The sequence below is a fragment of the Schistocerca cancellata genome, chromosome 9, assembly GCF_023864275.1.
Source record: "Schistocerca cancellata isolate TAMUIC-IGC-003103 chromosome 9, iqSchCanc2.1, whole genome shotgun sequence".
In the NCBI taxonomy this organism is placed as follows: domain Eukaryota; kingdom Metazoa; phylum Arthropoda; class Insecta; order Orthoptera; family Acrididae; genus Schistocerca; species Schistocerca cancellata.
Window position 1 is genome coordinate 208606125 of NC_064634.1, and position 19148 is coordinate 208625272.

Sequence of the window (19148 nt, forward strand, 5' to 3'; positions counted from 1 at the left end):
TATTTACCATGTTGGATAGTGGGTTAAGAGCAAGACAGAACCAGAAAGGACTTAATGAGTCTCCTTGGTATATTCCACGCTTAATCTGTATTGGTTGTGATGTGATATTATTAGAGTTTGTTTGGATATTAAGTGTGGTTTTCCAGTTTTTCATAACTATGTTTAGGAACTGTATCAATTTAGGATCTACTTTGTATACTTACAATATCTGTAGTAACCATGAGTGGGGTACACTATCAAAAGCTTTTTGGTAATCAATGTATGAGTAGTGTAGTGACCTTTGTTTAGTTTTAGCTTGATATGTCACCTCTGTATCTATTATCAGTTGCTCTTTACATCCTCGTGCTCCTTTGCAGCAGCCTTTTTGTTCTTCATTTATAATTTTGTTCTGTGTTGTATGTGTCATTAACTTCTGTGTAATGACTGAAGTTAATATTTTGTGGATTGTTGGTAGGCATGTTATGGGGCGATATTTAGCTGGGTTTGCTGTGTCTGCTTGATCTTTAGGTGATCTTTAGGTTATTCCATGTGTAAGTGTATGAGGGAATGTGTATTGGTCTGCAATGTAACTGTTAAATAATTCAGTTAGATGTGAATGTGTTGAGGTGAACTTCTTTAGCCAGAAATTTGCTATTTTGTCATTTCCAGGGGCTTTCCAATTGTGTGTAGAATTAATTGCTCGGGTGACTTCATGTTGCAAAATTATCACCTCAGGCATTTGTGGTATCATCTTGTATGTCTGTTTCTGCTTGTATCCACTGTGTATGCCTGTTATGTTGTACCGGGTCTGACCACATGTTGCTCCAGAAGTGTTCCATGTCTGTTATGTTTGGTGGATTGTCTATTTTAATGTGTGTGTTATCTATTGTTTGGTAAAATCTCTTTTGGTTTGTGTTGAATGTTTGGTTCTGTTTCCTTCTATTTTCACTTTTTTTGTATCTTCTAAGTCGTTTGGCCAATGCTTGTAATTTCTGCTTCTTTTCATCCAATTGCTCTATCGCTTCTTGTTGTGAGATTTTACCTAACCTTTTTCGTTTTTTGTCTGATATTTCATTTCTCATAAATTGTGTTAGCTGTCCGATGTCTTTTCTCAGTTTTTCTATTCTGATCTGTAGCCTGTGTTGCCATGCTGGTTTTGCGGGTTTCTTCTGTGTGTTGGTTTGCTCTAATCTCTGCCTAGTGTGTATATTTAGTGTAGTGAGTGCTCCTATATAAACCAGTAGTTGTAACTCTTCCATAGTTGTATTTTCATTTATTTTGTTGTGTATGATTGTTTTGATAGTAGTAGTTGTTGTTTCGACTCGTGGGTTATTTGGTGGTCTATGCAAGAATGGTCTAATGTCTGTATTTGTATCTTTGTATTCTATATATGTCAGCCGAAATTTTTCTTCTATATATAACATGTGTGTCACTTCGTGTTCTATTTGTGCTTGTTCTGGTGGCTGTCTTAAGATTTCGTTTTCCTCTGATTGTTTAATTGATGCGTGGTGTTCTTTGTTTGTTTGCTCTGGGATGTTTGAGTCCATTACTGTATTTTCTTCTTTTTCTTCTTCTTTTTCTGATTGCACATTATTTTGTTCCAGTATTTGTTGTACTTATTGTTTGATGTTTTCTAATTCTGACTGGGGTATCCTGTTATTTTTGATTATTACACGGATCTGATCAGCTAGTCGTTGTTCTGTTAAAAATTTTAATTCCGGGTATCTGGTAATAAATGTTGTGTATACTTGTGATCTGTATCCAGTTCCTAGGTTTGTTGCTTGGTAGTAACAGAACATGAGGTGTCGATTAACTTCATCTGACCACCTCATCCTCTGTCTTTGTTTTCCTTCTAGGGTGGTTGCAGGAAGCATATCCTGCAAAACACCTCTATTTGGATTTAAATCATTTTCCAGTTGGCTAGCAGTGTCGTTACCATTGTGGGCGGGCATAGGGTTCAAGCGTCGTCCCCGACCATGACGGCGCTTGTCCGAGGCTTCTTTAGTTCTGTCCTGAACCAAGTAATCACACTAAAAGGGGGGTTAGCCATATTAGTGGTTTGTTCTTTTCGTCGCCTTTTACGACTATTACGATTATTATTATTATTATTATTATTATTATTATTATCCTATTACAGCTTTTGTAGGTTTTACGTCGCCTTTTCCAAATTCTTTTGTAGGTTTTAAGTTGTCTTTTACAAATAATTTAAGAGCTTTGGAGGTCTGCTTGCTTAAAGTACCGTCCAGCGCTCGCGCTCTCGTAATTTTAACGGTGAAGCATAACGCCTATCTTTTAAAGTCTGCCAATGGAATTGTCTAACCATCTCCGTGATGCTATCGTACTTTCTAAAAGAACCCGCGACGAAACGTGCTACTCTTCTTGGGATCTTCTCTATATCCTCAATGTATCCTACATGGTAGAAGTCACAGACTGAAGAGTAAGAATTTTTCCAACAAGGGTTTACTAAGATATCTCCTTTCTGGACGTCCAGAGACTTATTCCAATAAATCTCAGTCATGTTTTCCTCCTCTACAAGCGCAATACGTTAGATACAGCTATGTTGAGGAGCAACAGCCAAAACGTGCAGTAAGCATAGATCCTCTGCACATTGTACTGCGCTTCGCTACAATTTTCCAGCTTCGCGAATTTTCTACATACAACAGACGTCTTTCGTTAACACCTCCTGGATCTTACGGCCTTCACTAAACAGGGTGATTCAGCCGCCCCTAGCAATGGGTTTTATGCAACCCCCAACGCCTTCAACTACCACGCTCAAGTTTTTCATATTCTCTCGCTCGCTACGCACAAACGACGACGGCTGCCCACAAAATTGTACACAGCATTTTTTTTCTCAGCCGAAACAGTGCTACAAATGCAAAACGTTAGGTATTTATTATTTGAAGTCTCCTGAGTGAGCGCGCGAAGTTTCCATCACTTCCGACAGATAGCGTAGTTGCAGGACAGTTTCAAAATGGCGTCTGCAGGTGACGTACGTTGCAACGTGCCGTCATTGGATTTCTCACTGCAGAGAAATAAACTGCGGGGAATATTCACAAACGCTTGTGCAAACTCTATGGAGCATCTGCTGTCATCAGAAGGCGGTTCGGCGAAGCTCTACGATTTGGAGCGGTCGGGGAGACCATCCAAGGCAGTCACACCTGATACGTTGCAGCCAGCTGATATTGTCATTCGCGAGGGCAAATGCACTAGGACTCGGCAAGTGGAAGACATTTTGAGGACGATGAGGTGGTGATTTACACAGTGAAGCACTGGCTCCGCGTCAGGACAAGGATTGGTACCGATAGGGCGTACACGCCATTGTTTCGCGCTGGAGGAGGCCATATAAAGGGATGGAGATTACGTGGAAAAATGGGGTGTATAGATAAGACACCATTCTTTCGTGTGTGTAATTCTCATTGTGTTCAATAAAGAATTGTTGAAGAAAAAAATGTGGTGCATTACTTTTTGAGCAACCCTCCTATTAGCCCTACAGAGAAATATGAACAGGATCTTTTTGTAGAAAATTTAATGTAATTAAATTTTGTACTGGGATTTGTTTTCAGTAGTTCTGAATTATTTAAGAAAACCATACAAATGTGACGTTCAAAACTCGTTTTTTGTTATTTTAATAACTCGGAAACTCTGGTCTTCAGCGAAAACATGTATAAGTTAACTACATTAAATTTCTTACAAAAAGGTCCTGCTTATTTTTTCTCTATGACTAATGGTTTGCACAATGCAAGCGAGGGACTAGGAAAATCTCGCACGTGGTTTTTGAAGGCGTTGCAGGTTGCATAAAATCTGTCATTAGGAGCAGCTAAATCACCCTGTATATATGGAAATGGTAATGATAGTATAACAGTTCCTACGAGTACGCCTGTTGCTAACGTCTGGAGACTTTTCATAATTAAAAAGTTTTGTGATCTTTTTGCTAGGAACTATTCAGTACCATCACAATGATCGGCTAATGGTCCGATCGGTTGTATTTTCTTCATTAGGGGACCGTACTGAATAATATATTTGATGTGTAGTCCAGGTTCACCCTGTTCATGTTGTACTGGGGGTTATAATTAAAGTGAAGCTACTATCAGAGGTCCAGCAAGGGCTGTAATTACCGCATGGCAGCGAAACTTAGTAGATATTCTAATGCGTTATTGTGGAACCGAATTATGCTGAAAAAAAGTTTCAATTTTGGTCACCAGGTGCAAATCTGGCACCGTGAATGCAAGAAAGGTGAAGAGAAATATTTCCCTGCCTACGTGGGCAGAAAAAGTCAACCAAGTGAGAAATTCCCAACATTGGTTTTATTATTAAACGCTTACACAACTTGTTCAATATGAGGCTCGGAGACGCCGACGAAATGTTTTACAGCGCCAAATTTGCAACTGGTGGCCAATACTGGAACTAATTTTTTTCCAGCGTAAATCGGTTCCTCATTAACACACCAGCATGTCTACCAAGTTTCGCTGTAATACGACAATTTGAGCCCACACTGGACCTCCGTGAGTAGCTACACTTTAATTATAACCAACCGGTATATGTGGTCTAAGTGGGGTTAAAGTCCTCATTAGTTCCGCGACCTCTTGTCATCCTGGTTCATACCGGATTTTATTCTAGAATCTGTGGATGCTTCCAATTTTTTTGGTTTCTAGTTAAGAGTTTTGGCTCTTTGATTCTCGATTACTCATATCCTGATTTACGACGACTTCGAGATGTGATCTTACGATTCCGAAATCGATCACAATATGATTTGAGTATCAGCGCAAACAGCAGACAAAAAATATATTTGACACAAGAAAGAAGGAACTTGCCCCCTTTCTTGCAGCGGTATACCGTAGGTCTACAGAAGAGCGTAGCGTTCCAAAGGATTGGAAAAGGGCACAGGTCATCCCCGTTTTCAAGAAGGGACGTCGAACAGATGTGCAGAACTATAGACCTATATCTCTAACGTCGATAAGTTTTAGAATTTTGGAACACGTATTATGTTCGAGTATGATGACTTTCCTGGAGACTAGGAATCTACTATGTAGGAATCAGCATGGGTTTCGTAAAAGACAATCGTGTGAAACCCAGCTCGCGCTATTCGTCCACGAGACTCAGAGGGCCATAGACACGGGTTCACAGGTAGATGCCGTGTTTCTTGATTTCCGCAAGGCGTTCGATACAGTTCCCCACAGTCGTTTAATGAACAAAGCATATGGACTATCATACCAATTGTGTGATTGGATTGAAGATTTCCTAGATAACAGAACGCAGCATGTCATTCTCAATGGAGAGAAGTCTTCCGAAGTGAGAGTTATTTCGGGTGTGCCGCAGGGGAGTGTCATAGGACCGTTGCTATTCACAATATACATAAATGACCTTGTGGATGACATCGTATCGTAAATTCACTGAGGCTTTTTGCAGATGATGCTGTGGTGTATCGAGAGGTTGTAACAATGGAAAATTGTACTGAAATGCAGGAGGATCTGCAGCGAATTGACGCGTGGTGCAGGGAATGGCAGTTCAATCTCAATGTAGACAAGTGTAACGTGCTGCGAATACATAGAAAGATGGATCCCTTATCATTTAGCTACAAAACAGCAGGTCAGCAACTGGAAGCAGTTAGTTCCATAAATTATCTGAGAGTACGCATTAGGAGTGATTTAAAATGGAATGATCATATAAGGTTGATCGTCGGTAAAGCGGATGCCAGACAGATTCATTGGAAGAATAATAAGGAAATGCAGTCCGAAAACAAAGGAAGTAGGTAACAGTAAACTTGTTCGCCCACTGCTTGAATACTGCTCACCAGTGTGGGATCCGTACCAGATAGGTTTGATAGAAGAGATACAGAAGATCCAACGGAAAGCAGCGCGCTTCGTTACAGGATCATTTAGTAATCGCGAAAGCGTTACGGAGATGATAGATAAACTAAAGTAGAATAATCTGCAGGAGAGATGCTCAGTAGCTCGGTACGGGCTTTTGTTGAAGTTTCGAGAACATACCTTCACCGAAGAGTCAAGCAGTATATTGCTCCCTCCTACGTATATCTCGCGAAGAGACCATGATGATAAAATGAGAGAGATTAGAGCCCACACAGAAGCATACCGACAATCCTTCTTTCCACAGACAATACGAGACTCGAATAGAAGGGATAACCGATAGAGGTACCCAAGGTACCCTCCGCCACACACCGTCAGGTGGCTTGCGGAGTATGGATGTGGATGTAGATGTAGATATAAACTGGCAGTTGACAGCTCTAGTTCATATTCAGTCATAAATAGAAAAAGTAGAAAAACGTGCCAGTACTCCCGAGAGTAGTGGCTTTTCCACCCCCGCTGGCCTTACGACGTGCTGGCAGCAAAATCGGAGCCAGATGTCCTTTCGACAGGACGTCGACGCGCCAGCCAGTGTCGATTCCCGCTGCGTGTCCGCCGTCCTGCTCTCGGAAACAGCGAGGACCGTGGGGAAATTACTCCAGGATTCGCTCTCCCCTTCCCACTCTCACTCGTCCCGCCCTCTCTGCAGCCGCCTCGCAGCCAGAAAAACGGCCCGGGGCCGTCGTCCTGTTTGCCAGCCAGTCCTGGAAGGCGGGAATTTTGTTTTTCCCCGAAGCCTTCGGCAGACGGCAATTATGCTGTCCGACAACCAGTATTCAACACACCGCCATTTTTTCCCCTTATTGCTCGTATCATCCTCCTCCACTGTAAATACGCAATCTGGTCATCTGTAACATGTTTCTAACTTTCAACAACAGCCTTTCCTGTATGCCTAAATGATGGCATACAGTGACGTGGCTGCTTCACTGTGTACATTCCTACGGTCTCGTGATATGTCACAAGATCTTATCGTGTGAGTAATTTCGATTCTTTTGCTGCAGATCATGTCGCACGCTTTCAATACATTCACGAGCCCAAACAGTATGACCACTGCCCAGCGCGATAACGGATGCTGTCTAGTGCCGTTGAGGACAAGTGACATCGTAAGGAAAGTGAATAAACGCAGCAGAGACGATTCGGGAATCATTCCAGTGGCCATGCGGGACCGCATATTAGGAAATTCACTGACATAAGCTACGAGGAGCGTTCAGTAGGTCATGCAAAACATTTTTTCCTGGCCAATTTCGGTTAAAAAATGTAAAGTTTTTCATGGGACATCGAGGAATATTCCCTCATCAACCCCTATAGTTTCATGAAGTTCAGATAGATAGCAGGGCTATGCATAGCGTTCAAAATGCCGTCTGTAGCGGAGTTGCATTCCAGGCTGACAGCTGTCATTGAGTTTTTTTGGTGGAAAAACAGAGCATCGCAGATATTCATAGGCGCTTGATCAATGTCTACGGAGACCTGACAATGATCAAAAGCACGATGAGTCGTCGGACGAGGCGTCTGTCATCATCGCAATAAGATCGCGCAAAGCTGTACGATTCCCGCGTGCCTGTCGGCCGCACACAGCTGTGACTCCTGCAATGTTGGAACGTGTGGATGCTCTCACTCGAGGTGATCGACGGATCACGACCAAACGCCTTGCTGCTCAACTGGACGTCCCGGTTGGTTGTACTGACACACTCGTCCACCAGTTGGGGTATTCAAAGGCGTATGCCAGCAGTGTTCCTCGCCTCCCGACAAATGATAGTAAAGAGCAATGACGGACCATCTGTGCACATTTGCTTACGTGTTACCAGGTTGATGTAACAAGTTTTAGTCTAACATCGTCAAGGCGATGAAACATGAGTTCATCACTTCGAACCGTAAACAAAACGGCAATCCATGATATGGCGTCACAACACCCGTCCTTCGAAGTAGTAATTCAGAACCGCAACCTCACCCGGAAAAATCATGGCGACCGTCTTCTGGAACTCTGAAGGAGGTACTCCATGTGATGTCCTGTCTCATGGCGTAGCTATCATCTCTGAAGTGTACTGTGCTATCTTCAGGAAACTGAAGAAACTACTTTAGCGTGTTCGTCGCCACAAAAATGCAAACGAAATTCTCCTTCTCCATGATAACGCAAGGCCTCACCCACGTCTGCGCATCCGAGACTTCAAAAACCTTCATTGGATTGTTCCTCCTCATCCACCCTACAGCCCTGACCTCGCACCTTCCAACTTCCATCTGTTTGGCCCAATGAAGGATGCACCAGTGGGAAGCAGTACGTGCTTGATAGAGAGGTTATTGATGCAGCTAGACATTGGCTCCGACAAAGACCAGTAGAGTGGTACCATGAGAGCATATACGTCCTCCAGTAAGGTGGCGTTAGACTGCAACATTTAAAGGAGATTATGTTGAAAAATATGGTATTGTAGCCAAAAGAGTGGGGAATAATATGGAATATTGAAATCCAGAAAAAAACAAGCAGCTTTCAGAAAAAAAATTGCATTACTTATTGACGGCCCCTCGTACTTTCACAAGGTACGGACTGCTAGAGCCCTGCATTTGCAATGGCGCAACTATGAAACGGGAAGATGATCGGGGGTTCGCATACCGCTGTCGTGAACGCCTATGGCAAGTAGTTGAAGGACGGTGAACCCACGAGTACGCGACAAGGTGTCGGACGTCCACGTCTGATCACAGAATACGTAGGTCGGAGGCTTGCTAGCCCTATAAAGCAGGACAGGCGGCGATTTATGCTGGTGCAGGCACACTGAGGAGTCGTAACATTATGACCACCACCTCAACTGTATGTCAGTCCACCTTTGGAACACAATACAGTAGCTATTTTGTGTGACATGGATTCGTAAGTCCATGGTAGGTTTCACTGATATGTGGCAGGAGACGTTTCTTCACAGGTCACCCAATTCCTGTAAATTACGCGCCGGTGGTTTGTGTGCGCCGAGCTAGTGCTCAATTGCGTCCCAGATGTGTTCCGTCGAGTTCTTTGTGGTCAAAAAATCAATTTGAGTTCATTACTGTGCTCCTCAGACCATTGTAGTAAGATTCCTGTCTTGTGACACTGACAGTTATCCAGCAGGAAGATGCCATCGCGATCGTGAAGACATCAAGAATGAAGGGATGCAAGTTGTTCGTGCAATAGTGTTCGCGTAGTCCAGAGCCGTCACGGTGCCTTCGACTGTTACCACAAGTCCTACGAAAGCGCAGGTGAATGTCCCCCATAGCACGATACTGCTCCACCAACCTGCGCCTGTGGCGCAGTGCATGATACAAGGAGCCGTCCGCCACAACGGCATATCCGAGACACAACCATCAAAATGTAGTACGAAAGAACATTATTCATCTGACCAGGTCCAATGTCTATGATCCCATGTCCAGTGCAATCGTAACTGACGATGGAGTTGGGTTAACGTTCGTTGCAGTACCCCACACTCAACATGCTCTGAACGGTGTCCTCTGAAACACTCGTGACTGCACCAGCATAATACTCTGACATCAGATCTATCACCAATCGCCACTTATTCTGCCTTACAGATCTGGCAAGCCCGTGACCTCCACGTTCTGTGACGAGACTTTGATGTCCAATACCTTGGCTGCCCCTCGTGGTTTCACTGAGCTCACGACAGTAGCACGTGAACAGCCGACCAGCTTCTCCGTTCCCAGATGCTGCTTCCAGGCGCTGGTCCATAACAATCTGCCCCTTTTCCAAAGTAACTTATGTCGTGGATTTTCCCATTTGTGGCTCGTATCGGCGCTAAAATAATTTTCATCCGTCTCTGCTTCGCTTATTATTTTCCTAGCTGCGTCACGTGTCTGCAACACTACCAAGTTGCATTCTATCTTGCGGTGGACATTGGTCATAATCATGAATATTTGTGGTGAAAGAAATGGAAAGGAAATGGGATAGGAAAGAGAGGACGAAATAAGGACTTGAAGCCGCACAGGGCATCGTGGGGATGCAATGGCGAGAGAAGAAAATTTATGCCACACAGGGACTCAAATCCGGAGTGTCCGCTTCTTCAGTACGGTTTGCCTTAAATGCCTTGGCCATCCGGACACGCTTTCCGTCAGAGCCAAATTCCCACTCACCGCAACGCAACGTCCCCACCTATTAATCCTCTACTAGTAGATTTCTGAGTCCCGTTGGAGTTCGGAAGTTGGTTTGTGCATTCCGACATAAATGAGACATCACTCATATCCATAGCAATGGTCATAATCTTTTAGCGCATAGGTGTAATTAATACATGAAGTTTTACACGCGAAGATAGTACGTGAAGTGTGTGTTTCATTTTTACCATGGGAACATTGACTCGTGTGTTAATCGTGGCGCTAATATTGACTTTTTAAAATTGTTTCGTCTACATCAGTTCCTCTCATGAGCCGATCACCTGCGTTACTGAACATCCGTCAAGAAATGTGGTTCAAACACGGTACTGCGACATCGTATGCTCCATTTGCCGTGCGGGAAAATTTTGTATTTCTGTTGAATCTGGATACTTCTGCAACAAACTGCCCGTATTGGACTCGTCCATCTTGTTCATACTCTCTTGTTGCTGACAAACACAAAGAGCAAAAAGGAAAGAATAAATAAATAGACAGCAAAACTTCAAAGAATGATACTGTAGGCTTGTTTGGAAAAAATATCACTGTAATTTCCCAAGAATAATGACAAGATAGGTCGTAAAATAAACGAATTTAAACCTATACCAACTGGTTTACTCACTGACCGTCATGAAATAAAAATACTTTCTTTGTATTTCCCAATGTCGGGTCGCACAAATAGTATAATCACCGATTTCGACTTATTTGTAAGTGTTCAGATAATACGTTTAAAAGAAGAAAAGGGTAGTTCAATCCTAAGAAACTGTATTACAAATGAAACTAATATGTACAGAACTCTACATGCACCTGAATCCGTTACGAAGTAACACGTCAACTGGGAAGCCTAAGATAGGTGTTCACAAGTGTGTGTGTGTGTGTGTGTGTGTGTGTGTGTGTGTGTGTGTGAGTGAGAGTGAGTGAGTGATGTATTCCAGATTCACAGTCGCAGGCAAAACCTAATGGGTAGTATTCTTCTGATCTGACTCCATCTACACATTACAAAAATAAAATTCAAAATCCCTTCCGAAACACATTGAGATATACAGATTTATACACAAAAATGTGAAACGTATTACTGAACCACTTTTATACACACTACTGTACAAACTAAAATTTTTACTGCTGTTTCCGGTTCTAGGCATCCTTCGAGTATTTTTATCCTTGATGAAGATTTCACTACGCACAAACTTCGCTGCCCAACGAGAGATGCTGTCTCGATTACGCCTCGTACTGTAATCACAACGTTACATAGGTAAGGGAAGAAGAACCGATGGGAGATGAGTGCGGATGTCCCAACTTGTCAAAAAGAGCGAACATGCTCGTCTGTCTTTCAAGACAGTGAGTGATTTGCAGTTAATAGCTGACAGAGATCATCGGCGTCCACTGAAGATAAGGCACGTAAAGAAGACGCGTACCTCTTCGAGACGCAGGTCGTCTTTCTGTATTACGAAACGGAATGTGGACTGAAGTCTTATCAATCTTCATTAGGGAGTACCTCCGACATTTACTTGGAATATTTACGAGTGTTTCACAGTATGCTGCTGGTCTGTAAATTTAACACCACTCGTCCTCCGCCCCTCCTCCCCTTTCTTCCCATTACACGTACCATTATATGCCCTTGTACGACGCCGCTGAGCTTAGTTAAAATTAATTTAATTGTTTTAACGGGAGAAGCCCTCTCCTACGGTGGTCCACGCTTAAGTATTTTCTTCAAAGTGGACTCCGAGCATGCGTGTGTTATCTGTGTAGAATAACGTGCCATCTGCGCGGACGACAATGTGTAACGACTGACTGACGGAACAAACGCTGAGAATTAATCTCCGTGGTGGAGGATGCGCAAATATTGTCGCAGCGGCTCAGGTTGCATTAGTTTAACTGCGAACATGCGCGTCTGACACTGTGTGACTAGTGGAAAGAGTGAAACAATTTATTCCTGTAAAACAAGTGATCACGTGGTGTCAGCATCCGGTATATAGGACAATACGTATTAAAAAATCAGTCTGCCTCGGTTGTTTTCTGAAGTTGAGGCATGGGCTCGATTCCTGCCTCGGGCATCTATCCAAGTCTTAAATTTTGGTAACTGTGTGTTAATATGAGTCCATACCAAAGGGTGTATACGCAACTGCATGACTGCACACGAATTTGGCCGAACCAGAGAAGCTTCACAAATTAAGCTGGCGCAATAGGTGCACAACAAACAGGAAAAAAGCAAAGCTGAATTAAGATTTTACACCATGGGGAACTCTAGTTGTTAGCGTCTGGTCGCAACACCACAATTCCAAATATCGCCGGATCCACTTACGAGTTGAATAGGTAGTGACTAATTCTTCGTTTCGATTTCCTTTACATTGAAAATACTACCCGCAAAGAGAGAATTTACAATTGTTTTCAGCAGATTCTGTGGCATTTGTTATCGAAACAATGATAATTACCCAAATAGCGACGTAAATTTAATTTTTACTTTCTTTTTTTCCAAAATGAATTCTAGTATTTGTGCTGTTGACGTGTTCTGTTTCTTGATGGGACGAACTTGCAAAATAGCAGTTTTAGTGGCAGGCAGGCCACTAGTTGTAAGTGGCGATCTCTCGTGTGCCGATCAGTTTGCTTGCGACATTACCCGATGTTAGGAATAAGCGCGAGTAATAAACAGAAAGACGAAAAAGCAACAACTATTAATTGATTTCTGAGTACTTCCAAACTGTGATCGTTGTTAGGCTTCTTAAGTAGTGGCAACAGGCCTTCCAGAAGAGTCATTTTTGTATTATAGTAATGAACGCGCGTTCCGTATGTCACTCGAACCTGATGCGTGTGCTCACAGAAAAAAAAAATCGTAGCTTAAATGTACAGCCTTTTCTCCAAAATTGCTTGTGATATTTCCGAAACTGAAATGCCTCGGAATTCATATCTTTTAAGGACTGCCAAGTATATATTTAAACTGTGGAGTTATTATACCAGTTACGTTTTTCATTGGTACCACGTCTCTTGACAAGAATCAGTACTTTTCACAAGCAGTGGGAAATTTTACATTAATCTCTGAATATCTCTGCATGTATTTTGTTCTGTCTTAGATATTTTGATGGGCGGAATTAAATAAAGTTTGTTTCATTTCAGCTGAAAAATTCGAGACAATAACTATACTGTCCTTCCCAGTGAAGACATAATAAATTAAATCTGCGAAGGGTTTAAAGGTATTTGAGACGAGTAGTGGAAGTGCTTCAAATCATAGCCACCCGTCACCAACTCAATGGTTGGTTTGAACGCCACTGCGAGTTACTAAACAAGATTATCTTTCGTTATTTTTCTCGACCTAAAAAAACCGAGTAAGTCTGCCGGTATTATGCACCTCTACAATTTAACATGTTGAATAAAAAGTCTTCCGCTCAGGCTGTTAAAGTTCTTTAATTGTAACGTATTTACTCTTCAGAATAAACAGTTTTCAGAAATTAGCTATCATAATCATATAAGGCTGCTGATTATAGAATACTTACGTCAGTTTTAAAACATTGTAGTACCCAACATTTGACGAAGAACGACGAGGCTTGACAATAACTGTTTTTCCTGTACACTACAATGATTTAAAAGATAATGTAAGTACACTATTCTTAGCGACCTTATGAGATTATGATCATTTATTTTTAAACAACTGATTATTCCGAAGAGTAAATGTGTTATTCCTCCAATGTTTAGACCACCTAATGGTGCATTTCAAGAATGTGAAACCGGTCGTGTCCTCTCAAGAAAGGACTTTAATGGCCTGAGCGTAATACTTTATTCAACACGCTGAATATCGGATGTGGTTGCCCTGATTTTAAAGTTACGCCTACAGCTTAAACTGGATGCTCGCCCACAATAAACGTAATTTTATTCACATACAAAAATCATCCTTGTGAGCTCGAATCTCTTATTTTGTCGTCATACTCTTTCCGCGATATAAACGCAGGAGGAAGCAATACACCTTTTCACAGTTATTGGACCGTATCCTCAAATGTTCAAATGTGTGTGAAATCTTATGGGACTTAACTGCTAAGGTCATCAATCCCTAAGCTTGCACACTACTTAATATAAATTATCCTAAGCATAAACACACACACCCATACCAGAGGGAGGACTCGAACCTCCGTCGGGACCAGCCGCACAGTCCATGACTGCAGCGACTTAGACCGCTCGGCTAACCACGCGCGGTGGACCGTATCCTCCCGGAATCATAACAGTAAACCATAGTGTAATGTACAACGCAACGCCTCTCCGGTATCATTCTGCCACTGGCGTTAGCTGGGCACCCCCGTCACAGAAGCGCTCACTAGCGAAACCGGAACGAAACGCTCTGATCTTCTTTGGAACTTCTCTAACTCCTCTGTCAGCCCTATCCGGTACGGGTCCCAGACTGACGCGCAATACTCACGCGTAAGGCGAGGGTTTTGTACGCTACCTACTCCGATGGTGGTGTACAATTCCTGAAGTTTCTTCTAATGACTCTAAATTTGGCATCCGCCTTCCCTGCTGTTAGTTTTCTGTGGTCGTTATACTTCAAATCGCTCTGTACTAAAGCTTCTAAATACTTCACGGGTGTAGCTACTTCAATTTGTTATACGGCAATCGTTAATCATACAAAAATGGGTCTTTCCGCTTATTTATGCACAATACTTTAAAATTATTTTTTTTTAATTTTTGCTGAGGGTCAACTGCCAATCCCTACACCAAGCGGCGACCCTTTGCAGCTCTTCCCGCATCTTGATAAAATTTTCTACCGTTGCGACTTCTACAACGCCGTCATACATTCAAGCGCCAAGGAAACTGGTACAAGCATGTGTATTCAAATGCCAGCCGGAGTGGCCGTGTGGTTCTAGGCGCTACAGTCTGGAGCCGAGCGACCGCTACGGTCGCAGGTTCGAATCCTGCCTCGGGCATGGATGTGTGTGATGTCCTTAGGTTAGTTAGGTTTAATTAGTTCTAAGTTCTAGGCGACTGATGACCTCAGAAGTTAAGTCGCATAGTGCTCAGAGCCATTTTTGTATTCAAATATAGAGATATGTAAACAGGCGGAATACGGCGCTGCGGTCGGCAACGCCAATATAATAAAGCAAGTGTCTGGCGCAGTTGTTAGATCGGTTACAGCTGCTACAATGACAGGTTATCAATATTTAAGTCAGTTTGAATGTGGTGTTCTAGTCGGCGTGCGTGCGATGGGACAAAGCATCTCCGAGGTAGCGATCAAGTGGGGCTTTTCCCGACGAGTGTACCGTAAGTATCAGGAGTCCGGTAAAAACATCAAGTCTCCGACATCGCTGCGGCCGGAAAAAGATCCTGCAAGAACGGAACCAACGGCAACATAAGAGAATCTTTCAACGTGACAGTAGTGCAACCCTTCCGCAAACTGCTGCAGATTTCAGTGCGGGTCCATCAAGAAGTGTCAGCGTGCCAAGCATTCATCGAAACATCATCTATATGGGCTTTCGGAGCCAAAGACTCACTCGTGTACCCTTGAGGACTGCACGACACAAAGCTTTACGCCTCGCCTGCGTCTGTCAAACACTGACATTGGACTGTTGATGACCAGAAACATGTTAACTGATTGGGCGAGCCCCGTCTCAAATTGTATCGAACGGATGGCCGTGTGCAGGTATGGAGACCACCTCATGAATCCATGGACCCTGCATGTCAGCAGGGGACTGTTCACGCTGGTGGAGGCTCTGTAATGGCGTGGAGCGAGTGCAGTTGGAGTGATATGGTGCCCCTCATACTTCTCGATACGACCATGACAGGCGACACGTACGTAAGCATCCTGCCTGATCACCTGCATCCATTCATGTCCATTGTAGATTCCGACAGACTCGGGCATTTCCAAAAGGATAATGTAACAACCCACATGTCCAGAATTGCTACAGATGGGCTCCAGGAACACTCTTCCAAGTTTAAACAATTAACAATTAACATTACTCAGCATATCTGGGATGCCTTGCAACGACCGAGCGGGGTGGCGCAGTGGTTAGACACTGGACTCGCATTCGGGAGGACGACGGTTCAATCCCGCGTCCGGCCATCCTGATTTAGGTTTTCCGTGATTTCCCTAAATCACTCGAGGCAAATGCCGGGATGGTTCCTCTGAAAGGGCACGGCCTACTTTCTTCCCAATCCTTCCCTAATCCGATGAGACCGATGACCACGTTGTCTGGTCTCCTTCCCCAAACCAACCAACCAACCAACCAACCTTGCAACGTGCTGTTCAGAAGAGATCTCCACCCCTCGTACTGTTACTGATTTATGGACAGACTTGCAGGATTCATGGTGTCAGTTCCCTCCAGCACTACTTCAGACATTAGTCAAGTCTATGCCACAGCGAGTTGCGGAACTCCTGCGTGCTCGCTGGGGTCCTACACGATATTAAGCAGGTGTACCAGTTTCTTTGGCTCTTCAGTGTACGTGAGCAGCCTCATGGATCTTCCGATGTTATCAACTAGGTAGTGGTACTTCAAAATTCCCTCGTGGCACGCCTCGTATTACTCTCATGTCCGATGATTTCTCCCGGTTAAGTATTTGGCTGCCATTCTCTCTACTTTTTCGAGGCGAATTGATTTTGACAAACAAGCTACGGTGAAATGTTTAGATATTAACTAAATTAACTTCGAAGCCTACGGGCACCGCAACGTTCAGACGCCAACCATTACTGGGACCCAGCAAGTTGCCGAGGCGCTTGGATTTTTTTTTTTTTTTTACCTCCATTGCATGTATATGGCCGTAATTTACATACCTTGTTAATAGATTGTGTCACGAACAGTCACGCACACCCACAGGCCTGCAGGCTACAGAATTGGAGCGTCGACCGCAGTAGACTGAAAATCTTACTTCCTGGGAAACCTGAACAGTTGTTAAACGAGCTTAGTCGTTAAATGTATCACATTACAGTTAACCATTGAACATGTATCAACAAAATTTGTAGCAATAACATCTGGTTTCGTTTTAGCAGCAGAAGTATTCCTCCATAAAATCGCGAAAAGAAATATGTTCCTTTATACTTAAACGAACAATGTACAGTTTTCATGCTTTCATTCGTTGACAGTGAGCGTACAGAGGTAACGACACATTTTATACCGTTTCGTGTTTTGTAAGCATTCAACAGCAAATGATACGTCAGCGCTGTTACTTTTGGCCATATTGAGGAATATCACGAAAGACATAATAATGACCATTGGCTGCAATGTGCACAGAGTGCTTTAAGTGTTGATCTGTTAGTGAATCTTATAGTTTGTGATTCTTATCCCAAAGTTAGTTTTTTTCTCTACTAGAACAAGCGAGACTGAGTATACTTGGTACAAATGGATATGTTAATGTTTGCGTGGACAAGACCAAGTGTCGATTCCGTTGCAAGATATACATCTTTTATACCACAGCCGGACAGCTTACGTTGTGACTCGCTTTTAGTTGGTTGGTGACAGTAGCACGAGATTCTGCAGCTCAAACCACCCGGAAAGATTTGCTACTCATGCATCTGACTTGTCCACAAACGAAGGGAATAACACTGACGTGTTTACGAGAAATAAAGGCACCAGAATACAGCCAAAGTTTAGTAAGCTTAATGAAAAAAATAAATAAAGGGAAGCAACAAGACGAAATATTGGAAGAGGACACAATACCGGAGATAATGCTGATGCGGAGGTCGATCCATTAAACAAGGAAGCTTTGGCACGTGAGAGTAGGCGAATGGATGAAAACGTACCAGCGGTGGTGGTGATAATGAAATTATGTTTTTCGTAACGGAGTGGTAGCTTTACGGGCCAAATCCACAATAATGTAAAGGAAAATACACCTCAGTTTAGGATCTTCACGCTACTAAAACACTGTCTGCATTGAACTTTTACAATGTTTTGGCTCTAAGATTGTCAAACTGACAAACCATTATCTGCTGTCTGGTGATAAGCCACTACCTCATATCTACATCAACATTCATACTCCGAAAGCCATCATACGACGCATGGCGGAGGGTACCTTGTACCACTACTAGTCATCCGATTTCCTGTTCCACTCACAAATGGTGGGAAAAAAAATGACTTTACAACCTTCCGTATGTGCCCTGATTTTCCTTGTCTTTGCGGTCTTTAAGCGATTTATGTTGGTGTCAGGAGGATCGATCTGTAGTTTGTTGCAAATTTCAGTTCTCTATACTTTCTCACAAAGAAACACCTCCAACTCCGACTTATATTAAGAAGGGAAAATAAAGAAAAAAATAAATAAAAGAGCACATCGTTAAGATATCGGACACAGCAACAGATCCCGTGCGAAAATTTGGTCTTAATTCTGATAGTACGCATTTATGACCTTCTGAATGTACCACTCTTAAATACTTCCGCGCACCGTTTGTTTGCCATTCGCTCCGCCCTACTGCAGCCAGTGGTTAGCACACTGAACTTGCATTCGGGAGGACGACAGTTCAGGCCCGCATCCGGCCATCCTTACTTAGGTTTTTCGTGATTTCCCTAAATCGCTTCAGGCAAATGCCAGGATTGCTCCATTGAAAGGGGAGACAGACTTCCTTCCCCATGCTTCCCTAATCCAATTGGGCCGATGACCTCACAGTTTGGTCCCTTGTCCCACATCAAACAACCAACCACTGTAGCCGCCTAACGCACAGCGCGGGGGCAGGGGGTCACGTCAGTCGAACATGTTTTGAAAACTTGTTTGAAAATAAACTGTTTTACGGTGAAATGAAATGAACGTATGGCATTTATTGGCTGGGATATCCCCTTCGCGCTTCGACCGCGGTATTGCAAGTCTTTTTAGTTAAAAAGAGTACGAACTATCTGAAGTTCAAGCATATATGAGTTCAATTTTATTTCGGCAATATTCAAAATTAATAAACGAAAGAAACCGAACAATAATTGTGAAATGAAGTTCATGATTTCGATTTACAATTTAATCTCGCCAATCGTGTTTTAGAGCAGCGCCGCTCTTCCAAATGTATTTTAACAGTGTCAGCTTTACAATCCAAACAAACCTGCGCACAGCAGCGACCTTAATCATTAACTGACGCCACGCTACTTCTTTTATAACACTTCCTTTTATACTGCTTTTTGGAACTGCAACATAAAAATTTTCAAAAGAATGATCCCTGGCGGTACCTACAGGTTTGAAATTGTGCACTTCGACACAATGAACAAAGCAAAGTGAAGTACTTAGCGCTCGGATATAAGGCAGCTGTAG

General features: G+C 43.0%; 2 protein-coding genes across 2 annotated transcripts in view; one reads left to right on the plus strand and one right to left on the minus strand.

Annotated features, from left to right (window-relative positions):
- Positions 1 to 19148, minus strand: part of LOC126101142 (Golgi-associated PDZ and coiled-coil motif-containing protein-like) — a 482442-nt gene that overhangs the window by 292736 nt on the left and 170558 nt on the right. The gene's annotated exons all lie outside the window — the stretch shown is intronic.
- Positions 1 to 19148, plus strand: part of LOC126101140 (uncharacterized) — a 234046-nt gene that overhangs the window by 84122 nt on the left and 130776 nt on the right. The gene's annotated exons all lie outside the window — the stretch shown is intronic.